At 41.8% G+C, this 16774-nt stretch overlaps 1 long non-coding RNA gene across 1 annotated transcript in view; it reads left to right on the top strand.

The window, feature by feature from the left end:
• LOC125107684 (uncharacterized) overlaps positions 1–16774 on the top strand; it is a 60879-nt gene that overhangs the window by 38704 nt on the left and 5401 nt on the right. The window contains exons 2-5 of the long non-coding RNA XR_007129634.1: positions 2894–3002; positions 4396–4499; positions 5132–5251; positions 15579–16659. This is a non-coding gene — a long non-coding RNA (uncharacterized LOC125107684). The remainder of the gene's footprint in view (positions 1–2893; positions 3003–4395; positions 4500–5131; positions 5252–15578; positions 16660–16774) is intronic.

Below are 16774 nucleotides of genomic sequence, written 5' to 3'. Positions count from 1 at the left end.
AGAGAGAGAGAGCTGGGGAGAGGCAGAGGGAGAGGGCGAGGGTGAGAATCTCAAGCAGACTCCTCACTGAGCACAGAGCCCGATGTGGGGCTTTATCTCATGATCAGAGATCATGACCTGAGCCTGACACCTAACCAACTGAGTCACCCAGGCTCCCCAAATCCTTGCTATTTCTGACCATTCATGCAGCATGACTCTGATAACGTCTTATAATAAAATTACTTTTGGTAAGTATCACCTCAAGTTGTGTTGGGGTTAACTAGAAATTGTGATGTGATTACAATGATCAATTGTGATGTCTGTCATAGACAGGAGACCACGTCATGTATACTCCATATCCCCCTTTTTGAGCCCTTGTGATTTATAGATACTGTCTTATTGAACCCTGACAATAACCCTCTGAAGTAGACGTTATTTTTTCCATTTCGTGGATGAGAAAGCTGAGTTTCTGAGAGGTTGTATAAGTTACTCAAAGACCCTTCTGCCTCATTGTAAATGAAGGAATCAGGCTTCAACACCTGAACTTTTCCCACCATACCACTATGATTCTCTTTATAACACTACCTCCTACCTACTTAGTTCCGGGCAAGTACTTAGCACAAAATAGTTTCTAGGGAAACAATTTTATGGACTTAATAAATAGATAACATGTGAATTTGGCACATAGCAGCCTAAAATAAGGAGGTTATTTTTTAGACAGCTGTGAAGCTGAGGGCAAGTCTGAATCACAATAACAGAAATTCTTAAAAATTATTTCTATTAAGATATAATGTATTATTTGTCCCAGGGGTACAGGTCTGTGAATCATCAGGCTTACACATTTCACAGAACTTACCATAACACATACCGTCCCCAAAGTCCATAACCCAACCACCCTATCCCTATCCCTCCACCCCCAGCAACCCTCAGTTTGAATAACAGAATTTTTTAACTAGAAGCCATATTTGAAAATCAAGTGTTATCATGTCTAAGGTGCACAAAGGATTGTGGCCTGATAAACATGTCTTCAGGTGATTAACAGAAGTATCATTTTCAGTAAACACAAGACAACAATGTTAAAATCCAAATGATAATTAATCTGTAATTTTTTATGGCAGAAATTGTCATGAAATGAAATATTAACCATATTATTTTGTGCTTAAAATTCTTAATTGAGTTCTCATGCATATCAAAGACCATGGTGGAGCCCTAAATTTTCTTCATGATCTGACCAATATCTTTATCTTTAGCCCCACCTCTACATTTGCTCATCTGACTAACTTCACTCAGTCATACCAAGTTACTTAAAGCATTCATATAACATGTACTTTAACATCTTCTCTCTCTTCTTTTTTCTTTTACAAAAAAGATTTTATTTACTTGACAGAAAGTGAGAGAGCACAAGCAGGGGAGAGTAGGCAGAGGGAGAGGGAGAAGCAGGCTCCTTGCTGAGCAGGAAGCCCAAAACGGGCTTAACCCCAGGACTCTGGGATCATGACTGAGCCAAAGGCAGATGCTTAACCTACTGAGCCAGCCAGGCACCTCTCCTCACTCCTCTTTTTTTTTTTTTTTTCTTTTTTACAGTATTCTTTCTCCCTGAACTGCCCATTACTCTCCTCTATTCTTTAACATTAAAGTGTTACCTCTTTTTGCAGCTCTTCTCTGATCTCCGGAACCTAAATGTCCCTTGTTCTTGCTCAGAGTAGAAGCCTGGATTCATCAGAGCATGTTCTTCATTTTAATTGTTGATTGAACTTTCATTCTCTCCGACCCAACCAAAAGCCTTTGAAGACACAGATCACATCTTATTTTATAACCGTATCACCCAGGAGAGTGTCTGGCACACAGCAGGAGCCCAATAGTTATTTTTTGAATGAATGAATGTCAGTTCTATTCCTAGATGATATGTGGGTATAAAGGAGATAGGAAGGAAAAGGTCAACTGTTTGTCATGGGGGTGGGGAAGGAGGCAGGGTTTTTTTGAGATATAGTAGTTTATCTCCAAGTTTCTATAAGTCTTGTAGGGACTGCAGTTAGTATTCACCAGATTTCGCAGTCTTCCTTGCAATTTGATTGGTCACGGGATGAGTCACAGTAAGTGAAATCTGTAAAGAAGTTATGTAAGCCATTTTTCAGCATAGCTGACAAAAATCTCCCAGGTGTAATCCTTCCTTCTCATTGTCTTCCTTCTATGTCCTGTTGGATGGTGCTGGGGTGACTTTGAAACTTACTGCTGTGGAGTCACAAGATGGAAATGGCCTGGGTCACTGAGTCACCACTTGGGTGAGAGCTAATGCAGAGCCATTCAATTAGAAACAGCCACACTGGAAGTAAAATCACTGAGATTTGACGGTCATCTATTACAGGAGCTTCTGTCATTTATCATGACCAACAAAGTCAAATATGAATTCTTTTTGCACTGTGTTGCTCTTAGACAAGATTCCACAAACATCTGAAAATGGAGGTTTTAAGGCCTTAAGGGAGACTCATTTAATTAAGTAGCACTTATTAAATCTTCTCACTGCAATGTGTTCACAAAAGAGAAACTGGAAGTTGCAGAGGAAAACATTTCAGAATCGAGCAGATGGGATACATACCCAGAGGGGACCTGAGATGTGGGTGTGTGTAGTCTCAGAGATATGCCTATAGACTTAGTTTTGAGCTAACCCCTGTACCTTTCCTTTAGGGCCTGTATATCTATTAGAGTCTGCAGAAATGCAGCCTGCTTGGCTCTCTTAGTGACCAGCTAGGGAAAAAACGATGTTAAGATTGTAACTAAATGAATCTTGAGGTTTTGGTGGGCTAGGATAAAGTATGTATGGCAAGGGACGGGGACCCAGAGGGGGGCTTTTCTTCCCATCCACATGCCCCTTTTCTGATTCTTCCTACTCACAACTCTGTTTCTCTCCCGACAGGTGATGTTGTTTCTGCCACTAAAGTCATGCTCTGCCTGTTGAAGTAGTCGCCAAAGTGTACCTCTAGAGATATGGTTGCTGGTAAACAAGAAAGTGGAGCAAATGAGTGGTGAGTGCACTTACGTGAGCAAAACAACTGAAGACTGAAGACTGTTCAGGGTATCATGACTCAAGGGCTGGCTTTCCTGTCACACCTGTAGAAAGCATTCAATTCAACTCTATTTTCCTTGTGTAGGATCTTAAAACAGAATGTGACAAAACAGAGTAATGCAAGGCTGAATGGATAATGTAGGAACTGAGGAATTACTGGGTCTCATTAGATTCATGGCTTGATACCAACAGAGGCCCAAATGAGGGCATCACTCAGTTCTCAAGATTTGGTCTCAAAAGTTAATGCAGAGGACATCTCTTGGAGTGACCTCCCAGTTCTCTGTGATCAGATCTACAGGGGGCTTCCAAGAACTGGGGCTGTGTTCTAGGATCCTGCCCTCATTGGCACAGGACTAGACAATTGACCAAACTGGGGCCATGGGAGACTCAGTCCCAGGAATTTGGGGTATAGAGAAAACTGGGGTACATGGGGCTCAGGCATACCAAAGAACTCCTTGGAGAAAAAGCTCATGAACTTGAATGTCAAGATCCTGAAGATGCCTTCATACCTTATTCTCCTATATTTTTGTTTTTAACTATTTCTTAATATTTTTATAATTTTCCAATTTTATTCCACTGAACTCCCTCTTTTTCCTTTTACTTGCCTCAGTTGATTTCTGTTACCTATAACTAGGCAGTGACTATGGTGAGGCACAGACCAGATTTTTCATGTCTTTTATGGTACTGCAAACTTTATCCAGATCCTTTCTTAACCCATTTAGGTATCTGACCTCTGGTGGCATCTCTGTGGTATTGGGTTTTGTCTGCATGAAGCTGGCTTTATTTTTAAATCGTGAAAACTTTTATTTTTCCAGGATGTTGAATATAAATCTTTAAAACTCCCAAAGTAAAGTTTTAAAAAAACAAAACCCCAAAAAACAAAACATGACTCACAAAAAGGACATTTTAATAGAAGTTATGGGAAAAGATTTGTCAAGCATCATTTGCTAAATCTCACACATAAAGAAAAGGTGATCAGAAACTATTAAAAAGAAAAGGAATCTTGTCCTACATTAGGCACATAGATGGGAAGGTCAAAGAGTTAGATTACCTCAAGCAACATATTATTTTCTCTCTGGATCTTAGATTTTTACTTTCAAATGTTGAATAGTTATTAAAATGGAAAAGATCTTAGACAATGAGGAGGAAAACACTGCAACGAATCACAAAATGAAGCAAAAACAAGATACCTACAGACTGCATTCTTTGAAAATACTTTGCACCTACCCACAGCTCTCCATCTGGCAATGTCAGCATATTTCAAAATGCCCCCAAGGCACACCTATAAGGACTGCATCAAATTGCAAAACAAAATGGCATTAAACCAGATCACTTGTTCATTGTTAATCTAGGAATCCAAATGAGAGCTGATATTGGAAGCCCAGATTTCTACAAATTCTTGGAGACCTCCGTGGGATAAAACAGGCCACACCACCTCTGAAAGGACAGCTACTTGGTATGTTTTCAGTTTTATGAGAAAAGTTTGCATTCCTTCACTTGGCTTTCTGAGTGATTCAGAAATAGATGGCAGAAGTTTTAAAGATTATTTTTAAAGTCTCCAGAAACCATCCTACTTTCCTTCCTTCCTTCCTTCCTTCCTTCCTTCCTTCCTTCCTTCCTTCCTTCCTTCCTCCCTTCCCTTCCTTCTTTCTTTCCTGTCTTCTTACCTTCCTTCCTTCCTGCCAAATACCAATCCATTGACCATAGTTAATGGGGGAAAGTTAAAAAAAAAAAGTCATACATAAAATATGGACGCATTGTCAAATAAGATGACGTGGTCTAGATTTTCAGTCAAAACAGACAGTAAGCTGAGAATCTATCTGGCCTCAAGAGTTCCCTTAGGAGTTCACAGATATGTCTTCAAACAACAAATAAACTGATCATTTCTGGGCTGAGTGGCAAAGTCTAGATACACACATCATTACATGAAATGGAGCCCCAAAAGTCTTCTGGGTAACCTCAAAAGCTTTTCATTTGGTTTGGAAACAGAAGGGAAGAGATAATTAGTCATCATCTTCTTAATCTCCAAATGATGAGATTGGCTTAACTGGCCTGACTTCACTTCTGTCTTAATCTTTTTGAAAGCAGAGGAAAGACTGGCACTGTGTTGTGGAACATTCCTTCTTGAGTACTCTAAGCAGAGATCAAAGCCTGTCTTCCCTTTGGAGACCCAGCAACGTGGTTTCCTCACAGAGGATTTGGAGCAAGGTGAGTTGCATCTGTCTCATCTACATGTAGCCATTATAGCCAGCCCTGACTCTGCTAGGACCCCCAACTTCCTTCATAGTGATAGATAAGGTCTAAAACACAAGGGCTCCATTCCCCACCTGCTTAGTCATGAGAAGTCCAAACTTTCCAGTGAATCCTGGTAATCTCCAGGGGCTGCTTCTGTGTTCTAAGAATTCAGCTTTGTTTATATTTGCCATTCATTGACTTTGGGCCACCAAATTCTTTTCTCCTTAGAGGGCCTCATCTCTTCTGGCTGGTGGGTTCTGGGTCTCTCCTCCCAATATTCTATTACCAACTGCCTGACAAAAATAAAGATCTTCCCAGGGATAATCAATAATTTGTAATACATTTAAAGACAGTCTAAATACAGATGGAGAAGAGATACATCTACACACAATAACAAATGAGCCAATATTTAGAGTGCTTCTTATGAGCCAAGCTCTATGTGATTTAACTTACTTCTTACTACCACTTTATGAGTCATGTGTTTTATTAACACAAATATATAGATGAACAAACTGAGGTATAGAGAAGATGAAAAGTTTTCTTGTTGAAGTCACATTTAGTAAGAGGCAGAGACCGGATTTGAGTCCAGGACATCTGGTTGAAAAAGCTGGGCTCTTCACCATGATACTGCATATCTCCTCTACCTCCTAATGAAGGAAACATCATCTGCAAAGATGCATATTTATCCATTGTTAAAATAACATGCTGCATTATCTTTTCAAAACTTTTGGCTGATTGGAGCTCAAATGTCTCCTTTCCAGGGTATTTACTTTCCACTTGCACAACTACCAGAAAACCGCAGGGATGATCTGCCCCAAAGATAAAGTCTCCAGCTCTTTGTGAAATGTAAATTATTCTGCTCAGAATCCTTGCTCTTGTCTAGTTATATTGTTTTTTTAGCTTCTGTCCTCTCCAACTAAAGAAAGTCAAAGACTTCTTCCTGCACAAAAGACAGCGCTTGTGTCATGAGGTCCTACTTCATTCCAGTGGACTTGGTTTCAGGTTTTAAAATCCCTTCTTGACCATCCTTCTTTGATGAAGAATGCTCAAGATCTGCAGCCACTGAGAAGATACTTACTTTTTCTGACTTGCTGGTCCGTGTTCTGGTTTGTCCCCACCTCTTTGAACTCTTAGTGGTTTTACTTTCTGTCCCAGGAGTCCATTCTTGGTCTGCCCCTTTTCCCACTCTGACCATTCTATTCCTCTTAGATGGAAACAGGATGCCAGTGTTTGGTCCTGAGTTAACCCTATTCTCTGAATTACTGTTGTGTATAGCAAACTGCCTTTAGGATATCTCTACTTAGATACCCCCCTGGTCACCTCGAATATAGCACATCAGCCACTTCAAGTCATTGTACTAGCTTGTTCTCTGCCCAGAGTGAACTTCAATTAGACAGCTCAGGCTCTTTCTCTCTTAACAGCCTTCTCTGACCATCCTCTTTAAAATAGTAGCATCCCACCCCCCACACTCTGTGTCTGTCCCTCTCCACTAGAATGTAAGTTCTATCAGAGCAGTGCCTTTTGTATGCTCTGTTCAGTATTGGAACAGTGCTTGGCATATTGTGGTCACTTGATATGTGTTAGAAAAAAGAAGGGAAGGAAGGAAAGAGCAAATAATGAACAAACCATCTCTTTGTTCCCATCAAAGGTCTTCCCTGCCCTAGCCACTCTGTTTCCAGTGTAACAATCTAAAATTCACATGTTGTCATATGAGTCATCATTTTAAAGAAATCCTTCAAATCCCTCCTATACCCACAGATACTTAGCATGGTACTAGTTTTACATTCTACCATTCGCCATCCTCATCAGCCTCATTTCTGACCACTCTCCATAAGCATCCCGTGTTCTACCTAGCATTTTCCAAATAGATGTGCCATGAATGAATGGTCCTGTGGACAGTGGAATCTGGACAGCTCATCACACTGTGGAAAGGTAAACTGAGGCGTATTAAATTTTTTAGAAGTTTATCTGAGCAAAAATCAATTTGAATCAGGCAGTACCAAATCAGAAATAGGAGTGTACTACCAACGGAAGCCAGGGGGGCAAGGCTTTTATAGAGAAGATATTGAAGGAAAGCAAGGAAATTATTTGATTGGCTCAGGCTTACGTTATTTGGGAAATCCTAAGTGGTTGTTTGCAGTTGGTTGTGCTTCCTCCCTTAGAGGCATTTATGGGACCTGCCTGAGGTTTAGGTTTTGGGTGGCTGGGATAGGTAGGCTGCTAAGGTATCAGAGCCACCTCAGGCTACCAGGCTCTTTGTTCAAGTCCTCTTAATAGCACTGTGTCTCTATGGTAAAGAGTCACAAACCACACTGACATATTAAGAAAATCATGTCATTAATAAACCAGATCAAGTGTGCATTTAAAAAAGAAAGCTGCTGGGAAAATTGAACAGCTAGCTGTAGAAGGATGAAACTCGACCATTCTCTAACACCATACACAAAGATAAACTCTAAATGGGTAAAAGACCTCAACATGAGGCAGGAATCCAACAGAATCCTAGAGGAGAACACAGGCAGTAACCTCTTTAACACCGGCCACAGCAACTTCTTTCAAGATATGTCTCCAAAGGCAAAGGAAGCAAAAGCAAAAAAAGAACTTTTGGGACTTCATCAAGATCAAAAGCTTCTGCACAGAAAAGAAATAGTCAACAAAATGAAGAGGCAAGCCACAGAATGGGAGAAGATATTCACAAATGGCAGTACAAAAAAAGAACTCCTCAAACTCAACACACACAAAACAGATAATCATGTCAAAAAATGGGCAGGAGACATGAGCAGACACTTCTCCAAAGAAGACATACAAATGGCTAACAGACACATGAAAAAATGTTCATCATCATTAGCCATCAGGGAGATTCAAATCAAAACCACATTGAGATACCACCTTACACCAGTCAGAATGGCCAAAATTAACAAGACAGTAAAAACCATGTGTTGGAGAGGATGTGGAGAAATGGGAACCCTCTTAAAACTGTTGGTGGGAATGCAAGTTGGTTCAGCCACTTTGGAAAACAGTGTGGAGATTCCATAAGAAATTAAAAATAGAGCTTCTCTATGACCCTGCAATTGCACGATTGGGTATTTACCACAAAGATACAGACATAGTGAAAAGAAGGGCCATCTGTACCCCAATGTTCATAGCAGCAATGGCCACAGTCATCAAACTGTGGAAAAAACCAAGATGCCCTTCAGCGGACAAATGGATAAAGAAGATGTGGTCCATATATACTATGGAGTATTATGCCTACCTCAGAAAGGATGGATACCCAACTTTTGTATCAACATGGATGGGACTGGAAGAGATTATGCTGAGTGAAATAAGTCAAGCAGAGAGAGTCAATTATCCTATGGTTTTGTTTACTTATGGAGCATAGGGAATAACACAGAGGACATGGGGAGATGGAGAGAAGAAGTGAGTTGGGGAAAATTGGAGGGGGAGACAAACCATGAGAGACTGTGAACTCTGAGAAACAAACAGGGTTTTGGAGGGGAAGGGGTTGGGGGGATGAGTGAGCCTGGTGGTGGGTATTATGGAGGGCACATATTGCATGGAACACTGGGTATGGTGCATAAACAATGAATTCTGGAACACTGAAAAGAAATAAAAAAAAAAAAGCTGCTTAAGAAACTAAGGTTTAAAAAAAAAAAAAAAAGAAAGAAACTAAGGTTTGATCAGACCAGGCTTCTCAAACTTTTTTGTGCAAGGAACAACTATGAACACAGGTCTCATGGAACACAGTTTGGAAACACTGTTCTATATGACCCCTTATAGTTTCCTGTGCAGCCTAGGCTCCCTCATACTCCCATGCTTTGCTTTTATAGTTCCTGTGTCTAGAAGGCCCATCTCCCTTTGGATGCTTAAAGAATTTCTTTTTTTTTTTTTTAAAGGATAATACTTTTATTTATAAAGATATTGGAGGTGGAGGATGCTTAAAGAATTTCTATAAGCCCATCCTATAAAGCTCAGTTCAGGGTCACTTCCTCTGAAGAGTCCCATCAGGGAGAATTCATCACCCTCTCCCTTTGCTCTACAGCTAGATCTGTGACCCCTCCCTCTGTCACAGCACTCACCTTATTATTCCTGCTTATTTTCTGAATCCTCCACTAGACTGATCATCAGGGATCTGGGGGAATCCTTCAACTCCATACCCTCTGTCACTATTCTGGTGCAAAGGACACTGTAAGTGTGATGAAGGGTCTCTTTGGGGGACATTACATGGAAATTTTTGTTCACGGTATCAAACATGAAGAAGGAGCAAGATGATGACGAATGTGCAAAGAAATATTGACTCTGATTCAGTTACATGAAAAATGCTTTACCTCCTTCTGTGGGAACGTATACGGGAAAGAAAAGACATCTCCCATCCCATCGGATGGTGGTCTGGTCCAGACCAACTCCCCCGGGACTTAAAGGCATTCAACACTCCGAAAGTGACTTAATGGGTCTCAGATTCCTAGAATCAATAGTTTTCATTGTTGCCACTGCCTCCGTCTGCAGATGGGAAATAAACAGCCCATCTCCATCCCACTTAAAACACAGATGCCTCCCCAGCCAAAAGTTTGCCCTGGAAACTTGTCACAGTCCTGCCAGCTGCTTGTGTTTTTACTTTCCAGATTCTATCCACAGACGGGGTGGCTTTTCATTCTAGAAAAAAAAAAAAATAGTCTGAAGACACAAGCAAAAAATAAACATGCGATCCTTTCTAATTTAATAATGAAAGATTTGACATTTCCTTCCAAGTTCATATAAAGTGAGAAGACAGAGTTTGGGTCATTCAGCTTCATAGCATCCAGCATCTGTTAACAGGCCATGGAACATAGCAAGTACTCAGAAATGTGTGATAAATTAACATCTGTAAAATGTGTCAGATTAAAGATTTCAGCAGATACATGTAAAGGAAAGATATGAATCAGTAACCTTGCAAGGTTGTCTAAATGAGAACTAGTCCTGGCTCCCGGTCAACAAAGACTGAGTTAGGTCAGTGCTTCCAGCTTTGCTAGTCTGCTGTTTGACTAGCAGGACCAAGTAGGGGGCGGAAGCCACATGGAGGAGGGGTGGAGATCACTGAATAAAGTGTCTTGCCATTCAACTGATTGATAAACTAGCTTACCGAGCTACCAGCCTGAAAGCTCTGTGTTTTCACGCACAGTGATTAGTCGTGCCTCCCGCTTCTTTTAGCCATGCCTATTCTAGGGTTCTCTGTAAGGTACACTTAAAAAGAGTAATGATTTCTAGGTCTTCCGAAGCGACTTAGTAACTGTGTTGTCTAAAGAACTCTGTGGGAGTCAGTGATCTCTCACCAGTTGGTTTCTTTTGAAAATTTTTAAATCAATTTCAAATGACTGGAGCTAACTCTGCTCCTATCTTCCTGGTGTTGCCCGGGAAACAATTCTGTCCTATAATTGCTCCCAGATCAGGTTTCTGCTCTTCTCTCCCCTGCTCTGTGTTCAGGAAGTCTCATTCCTGTGACTGCATCACCTGGGCTGTCTGCCCTCTGATTGGCAGTTTTGTTTAGCCTGCGAGAGGCCCCAGCGGGACATCAAAAGGCAGGAGAGGGAAGCAGTCACACATTTCTTCCTGACCGTCCCAGCGGCGGGCCGTGTTTCTGGCAGTGGTCCCAGGCTGCTATGACCACCAGTCTTTCCACAGCTCTAGCTCCCCTTTCATTCCTCCTTTTGGCCTAGGGTTGGTAGTGGAATCCCATAGTCCATTGTCTGTGGCTGGTCCACCATTCCTGATTGATCCCCTTAAACCTTCCCCCTACCCAGGTAATAGTTGCTTCAGTAAATTATTTTCAGTTAGACACTGAGTGTGCCTTCTGACTGATACACCATGTTGAAGAGTTCCATTTTTATCCCAAGTATATCAGGAAACCATTGAAATGTTTTAAGCATTGGGGGAAGAATGTGGGGAAAAAAAAGTCATAATTAAATTTGAATTTCAAAAATCTCATTCTGGCTATGGTTTGTGATGTAGATTGGAAAAAGATGAGAGTGCATATGGGTAGGTCAGTTAGAAGATTGTTGTACAGGTCCAGAGGTGAAACGACAGGGGTTTGGACTAGGGTGTTGGTAAAGGTGAAGACGGAGGATTCAAGAGACATCTGAATGTAAAACCAACAAAAACTAGTAAGTGATGGATTTGATAAGGAGAGAGGGAGGGAGGGAAGGAAGTGAGACATTGAGATGTCAAAAGTAACTCCCTGCTTAGCTTTTGATCATGCTGTGTGATAAAAAATGTAAATGGAAGGCCAGCTTTCTAGGATAACATTCATGAGTTTGATTTAGGACCTGTTCGTTTTGAGTTGTCTTTATGATATCTCAGTAGACAAATGCACAGGTCTAATCATTCAGAGTAGGGGTCTTAGACTTGAGATTTGTATTTGAGAGTTGTCTCTACATAGCTGTTGATTAACCCTGTTAATTCTGATCCCTGGGAATTAGAAATGCCTCCATGTTCCAGCTAGATGTTATAGATACCTGTTAAGAGACCCTACAAATGAAGACAAATGAACAAATATGTGAAGTGTTTCTTTTTATTGGTCAGATCAGATGCATGCATTTAAATATAAATATTAAAAATTTAAAATAATAAGAAAGCTACTTTTTATTAAGTACATATTATATCATGTTTTATTTCCCAAGTCTGATGCAAAACGTTTGGATGCCTTATGAGAGGATACATGCTAAGTGAACAAAGTGATATACTTATGTTCTCAGAAAACTTTTTTTTTTTTTACCCTGAAGTGCTGGTGGTTTATATGGCACACATTTAAGCTGAGTTGTCATGGTAACTAACTGCAGAGGATTGCGGTCCTATTTGCTCTATTATTTGTGCTATGTCCTAGCAAGATGGCAGAGGTTCCTGTCGGTTTCCCCCATATTCCGTTCAAAGCAACTGCATCTTCTTGATCCAGAATCCTTTCTTCTGCATTTGCCAGAGAAACTTTGCTAGATTCTGCAGCCTCTAAGAATATTTACTGAAAATGATTGTACCATAGGATTCACATCATCATCCATCTTATAATTAAAATGGCTATATCCGACCATGTAGAACAAAAATATCCATTTTTGTCAATATAAACAAACAGGGCTACCTTTGCACAACAAAAGACATTGTTTTAGTTATAAAGGCATGTGCATTACATACAGATACCTACACGTACTGAAACAACACATCAAGCAATGCTTGGTTTTGCCATTTGCAATCTGCTCTACAATTTTCTATTCTATCCTACTCAGGTTTTTAAACTGATGATTAAGGTCCACCGGCTTGACCTCATAATTCACTTTTGGCTTAAACCTCCAGGTTGTAAAGTGTCCTCTAAATCCTGTTTCCTCCATCAATTTTATGGTTCTCTGCCTCACCATTAATGCATCCTTGGACTCTCACAATGAGAGGAGAAAAAGAATGACTGGAGACAAGCAGCTATGGGAGGATGCCGGGGTGTGTGCAAGAGCTTATATACGTGGGTCTTTGTCACAGTCCCAGGGCACCTGTCATTCTGTCTGCTCTGCGGAAGTTGATTTTGTTTTATCAGACAGGCACATTTAAGAGGAATTCTTGCCTGGGCTTACATACAAGAGAATTTGTGTTTCTGCTGAGTAAGGGATATACATTTAACTGTAAGGACAAAGTATATTGTGGGGAAGACCACATTCCTGCGTTCTTGTTGGCAGCCAGAAACTTTGAGGCTAAACACAAGGGTGCATTCTCTTCCTTCTAGATCCAAGTTCCATTCTTATCCTTATTTTTCCCTCCTCCCTGTCTACATGCTATTTCATAGCTTATATATCTTTGAAAAACCATCCCAGAATTCTTTTTTCTCTGAAACACTGCCATATATAAAGAAGCAGGGGGTGTAAAGAGACATGGGAAGTGAAGCAGTGAGGTGGTTGGGAACATGAGCTCTGGAGTCAGGTGGCCTGAGCTTAACTTAATTCCTGCCTCTCTCACTCACTGGTGGGGACCTGAAAGACCACCTTTCTTGACCTCTTTCTGGGTTGGTTTCCCCATCAAGTAAATAAAGGAGAGAAGGACCTCTCTCTCAAATGCTTTTTGTGAAGAGCATGAGGTAAAGCATGTGAAATATTTCACAGTGTGTCGTGTACAGTAAGTGCTCAGCTCTTCGGTAAGGTTAGCTATTGTAAAAACGAGTGTTTGAATTCGTTCATAACTATTTCTAGACAAATACACACAAACACGTGCACGCATCCCAGTGGCCTGCAGACACACGACTTGAAGAAACACTGACAGCCCTCTGTTGATCCGAAGCTGGTGGAATGTGTAAGGAAATGGTGTTTTCATGACATCCTAGTGCCCTCCCAAAGTTTACCTGAAATTTTTGCTAGCTAGTTATAGTAGTCTACTCAGCCTGCCTTTTGAGAGTCTCACAGACTGGACAGCTTAAACAACAGAAATGTATTTTCTCATCGTTGTGGAGGTTACAGGTCCAAGATCAGGGTGCCAGCAAATTCCCCCTCTGGGGAGACCTTTCCCTGCCTAGTAGACGGTTGCCTTCTTACTGTGTCCCCACATGGCCTCTTCTGTGTGCACAGAGAAAGATCTCTGGAGTCTCTTTCTTATAAGGACAGTAGTTCTAGGGAACCTTATGACTTCCTTGAACCTGAATTACTCCCTTCAAGGCCCTGTCTCCAAATACAGTTACTTTAGTGTTAGAACGTCAACACAGGAATCTGAGGGGAAAGGGGGCACAATTCAGTCCCTAACAGTAGCGTTGGTAGAAGGGCGCACAGGAACTGTCAGGGCAGAGAGAAAAAAAATTAAAAACCCAACCACCAAAGAATGAGATTTTTCCAGTATGGAAGGGGGAGGAGCAAGGGGAGGGGATTTGCCTGGCGGAGGCCTTCCTCCACCGGGACCCACTGTTCAGGGGAAGCAGGGCTGCTATTGACACTGTTGCAGTGTCAGGCTGTGTTGGAGAAGCCCTGGCTGTGCTGGTTTGAGTCCCAGCTTCAGAGAATGGGAACGAGGGGGTGTCGCATGAGAAGAGGCATTTTTTTTCATGCCTCATGGGACTGTTCCTAGTCAGGCTGGAAATACCAAGGCAACTGCCTAATGGCTCTTCTTGCTTCGGGATCGACAAAGTGTCCCGTACATTCTCTAACAGCCCCTTGTCATTTTCTCTTGATCACTCAGCAGCTGCAAAGGCATTTTTTTTTTTTTTTTTCGGATTTCATTGGCAGATCTCTCTAGGTAATGTCCCTTAGATGAAATTACAATGGGAAGGAGGTGGTGAGGCTGAGCTAACAAACCATCCCGCCCCACTGCCGACACAACTAGGGAATGGTGTGTGAGTGTGTGTGTACAAGTAACAGGTCTTGAAAATTGGTCACATTTTATGGTAAGATCCTCATATTAGTCACCGTACCAAAATGAATCAGTATGAGAGCCGAGGTGAAAACTCTGACCTCAAGAGAGTCTTCTATTCAAATGGCGGCCAAAGCTAAGATAAACTGAAATTGACTGGGGACAATGGCTGGATCTTTGTTTCTGTAGACATCACACAACAATTGAGCTCATTGTTTCTACCTTTACCAACAATTACAAATATGGAGAAGACCAAACCTGGAGGAGACAGAGGAGAAGTGACATGATGGGGGAGAGGGACATGGAAGAGCAGCTGGAGGAGGAAGAGGGGAAGGAGAAGGAGAAGGATGGAGTGAAGGGAGAGTAAGAAAAGAAGGAGGAAGCTGGGGATGGGGGTGTGGAGGGTGTGGGGGAGGAGGAGGGGGTGGTAAAGGGGCTAGGGACAAGAATCAGGTGGGGTCTGAGCTCTGGGCTCAATTGTCACCCTGGAAATTACAGTCCTTGAACTTAAGTGTGAATGTTTGACAGTTTGGGGGACTGGGTTTCTTCCTCTGCATACTTAGGGGCTAGTCTCTATCAGTGATTTCAAAAGCTATTTGTTACTGTTTTTGTAGTCCTTCTCTTGTTCCTTTTTTTCTCTTTTTTTCCCAATGCAGTTCTTTTGACTCAACGAAAGGTTAGAGATCCCCACATGGAATTCAGACAAAGGCAGAACCCATGGGGATACAGAGATCACTGCTACTGTACTGTATCAGCTGCTACAGCAGCTACTGCTTTAGGGCACCCCGGAGAACACGGGCAGAAATCTGGATGCTAGGGCCTAAGCTATCTCCCACTTGACTCTCCCACCCCTGTTATGCTCCCTCAGCAACTCCATTAACAAGCAGTCTGGCAATGATGCCTCTCCCAGAGCCCGCGCCCAAAGCCCGCTTTCTGGTGCCTAAATGAAGTTCTTCTGGTGTTTCAGGGATGGAGAGCCCTCCAAGAGGAAATCAGCCCATGCTATACTGACTTTCACTCTGAGAAATGGAAAAATCACAGCGCCATTTCGAATGTTTCCAAAAACTTTCAGAAATTAATATCTCCGTCCCAGAGGAACAGTGCCCCCAGCCTGGGAGCTACTCTGTGTCATCAGACATAGTGACAAGACAGCCATCTCAGCTCAGGTTCAGACTGCTCCACAGCGACTCTCTGCCCTAGCACAGCCTGACTCACCATCGTGTAAAAGACTCACACTGAAAAATCTGGCCTGAAATGATTGCTGGAACAATCCCGGGAACCATTCCACCGCCGCCGCCGTGCATATGCACAGCCTCTGCGAAGCCTAATCTGAATTCAGTGTTGCAAAAGCCAGCCTGAGAGCTCTGTAACCAAACCTCAGTCCAGGAGCCAAACCATTTAACCCCCTGGCATCAAACAGTTCAGAAAATGAACTAAAATTAGAATGCCCAAGTAAGCACTGAAGTGCTTTCCTTACTATTTGTGTCCAAAAAGCTGTTCTGGACATCACACCATTAAGCAAAGCAACGTAACTGGCCAGCAGCAATGGTCAACGTGAATTCAGGTTTGGAAATGAGCTAGGCTCTTAGCTTCTCCATAGATTTGCCCTGCAGCTGTCACTCACTGGCAAGGGACAGAGCTGGGCTGTGTCACTCAACACACATTTGAGGAATGACTTCAGGACTCCCCACATTTGGCTGCTCTTGGTCACAGACCATCAGAAATGGTCTACTTTGGCCACTTTTTTTTTTTTTCTTAAACCACATCAGATTAAAACATTTTTTTTCCAACAATTTGTTCCCAGCACAAGGAATTTCCAAGTAAAAGGCAATTATTTGAAATCTACCATCAGGCCACAGAAAACAGAGTAAACATTTAATATATTTAAACAATCATGCCTGTATTTCTTTTTTGTTTGCCTAAAGCTACTTGCGGACTCCAAGTATTTATCCTCTTCAGTGCCAACATGGGGCAGCTGCAGATAGGCAAAAAGAGCACTTAGAAGCGAATTCCAAGGTTTCAGAAAAGCTCACAGCACATTCTCCAAGGTAAGACTGCAGAGGCTAACCAGCACATCAAGAGTCTTTATTTTAGGCCGGAATTATCTCATCATCATGGAGTAAATATTCTTTTTAAAATCTTATGCTGATCCAGAGTTATGAT

This window comes from Lutra lutra, chromosome 8, assembly GCF_902655055.1.
Source record: "Lutra lutra chromosome 8, mLutLut1.2, whole genome shotgun sequence".
In the NCBI taxonomy this organism is placed as follows: Eukaryota; Metazoa; Chordata; class Mammalia; order Carnivora; family Mustelidae; genus Lutra; species Lutra lutra.
This window is presented reverse-complemented; position numbering and strand designations above follow the sequence as displayed.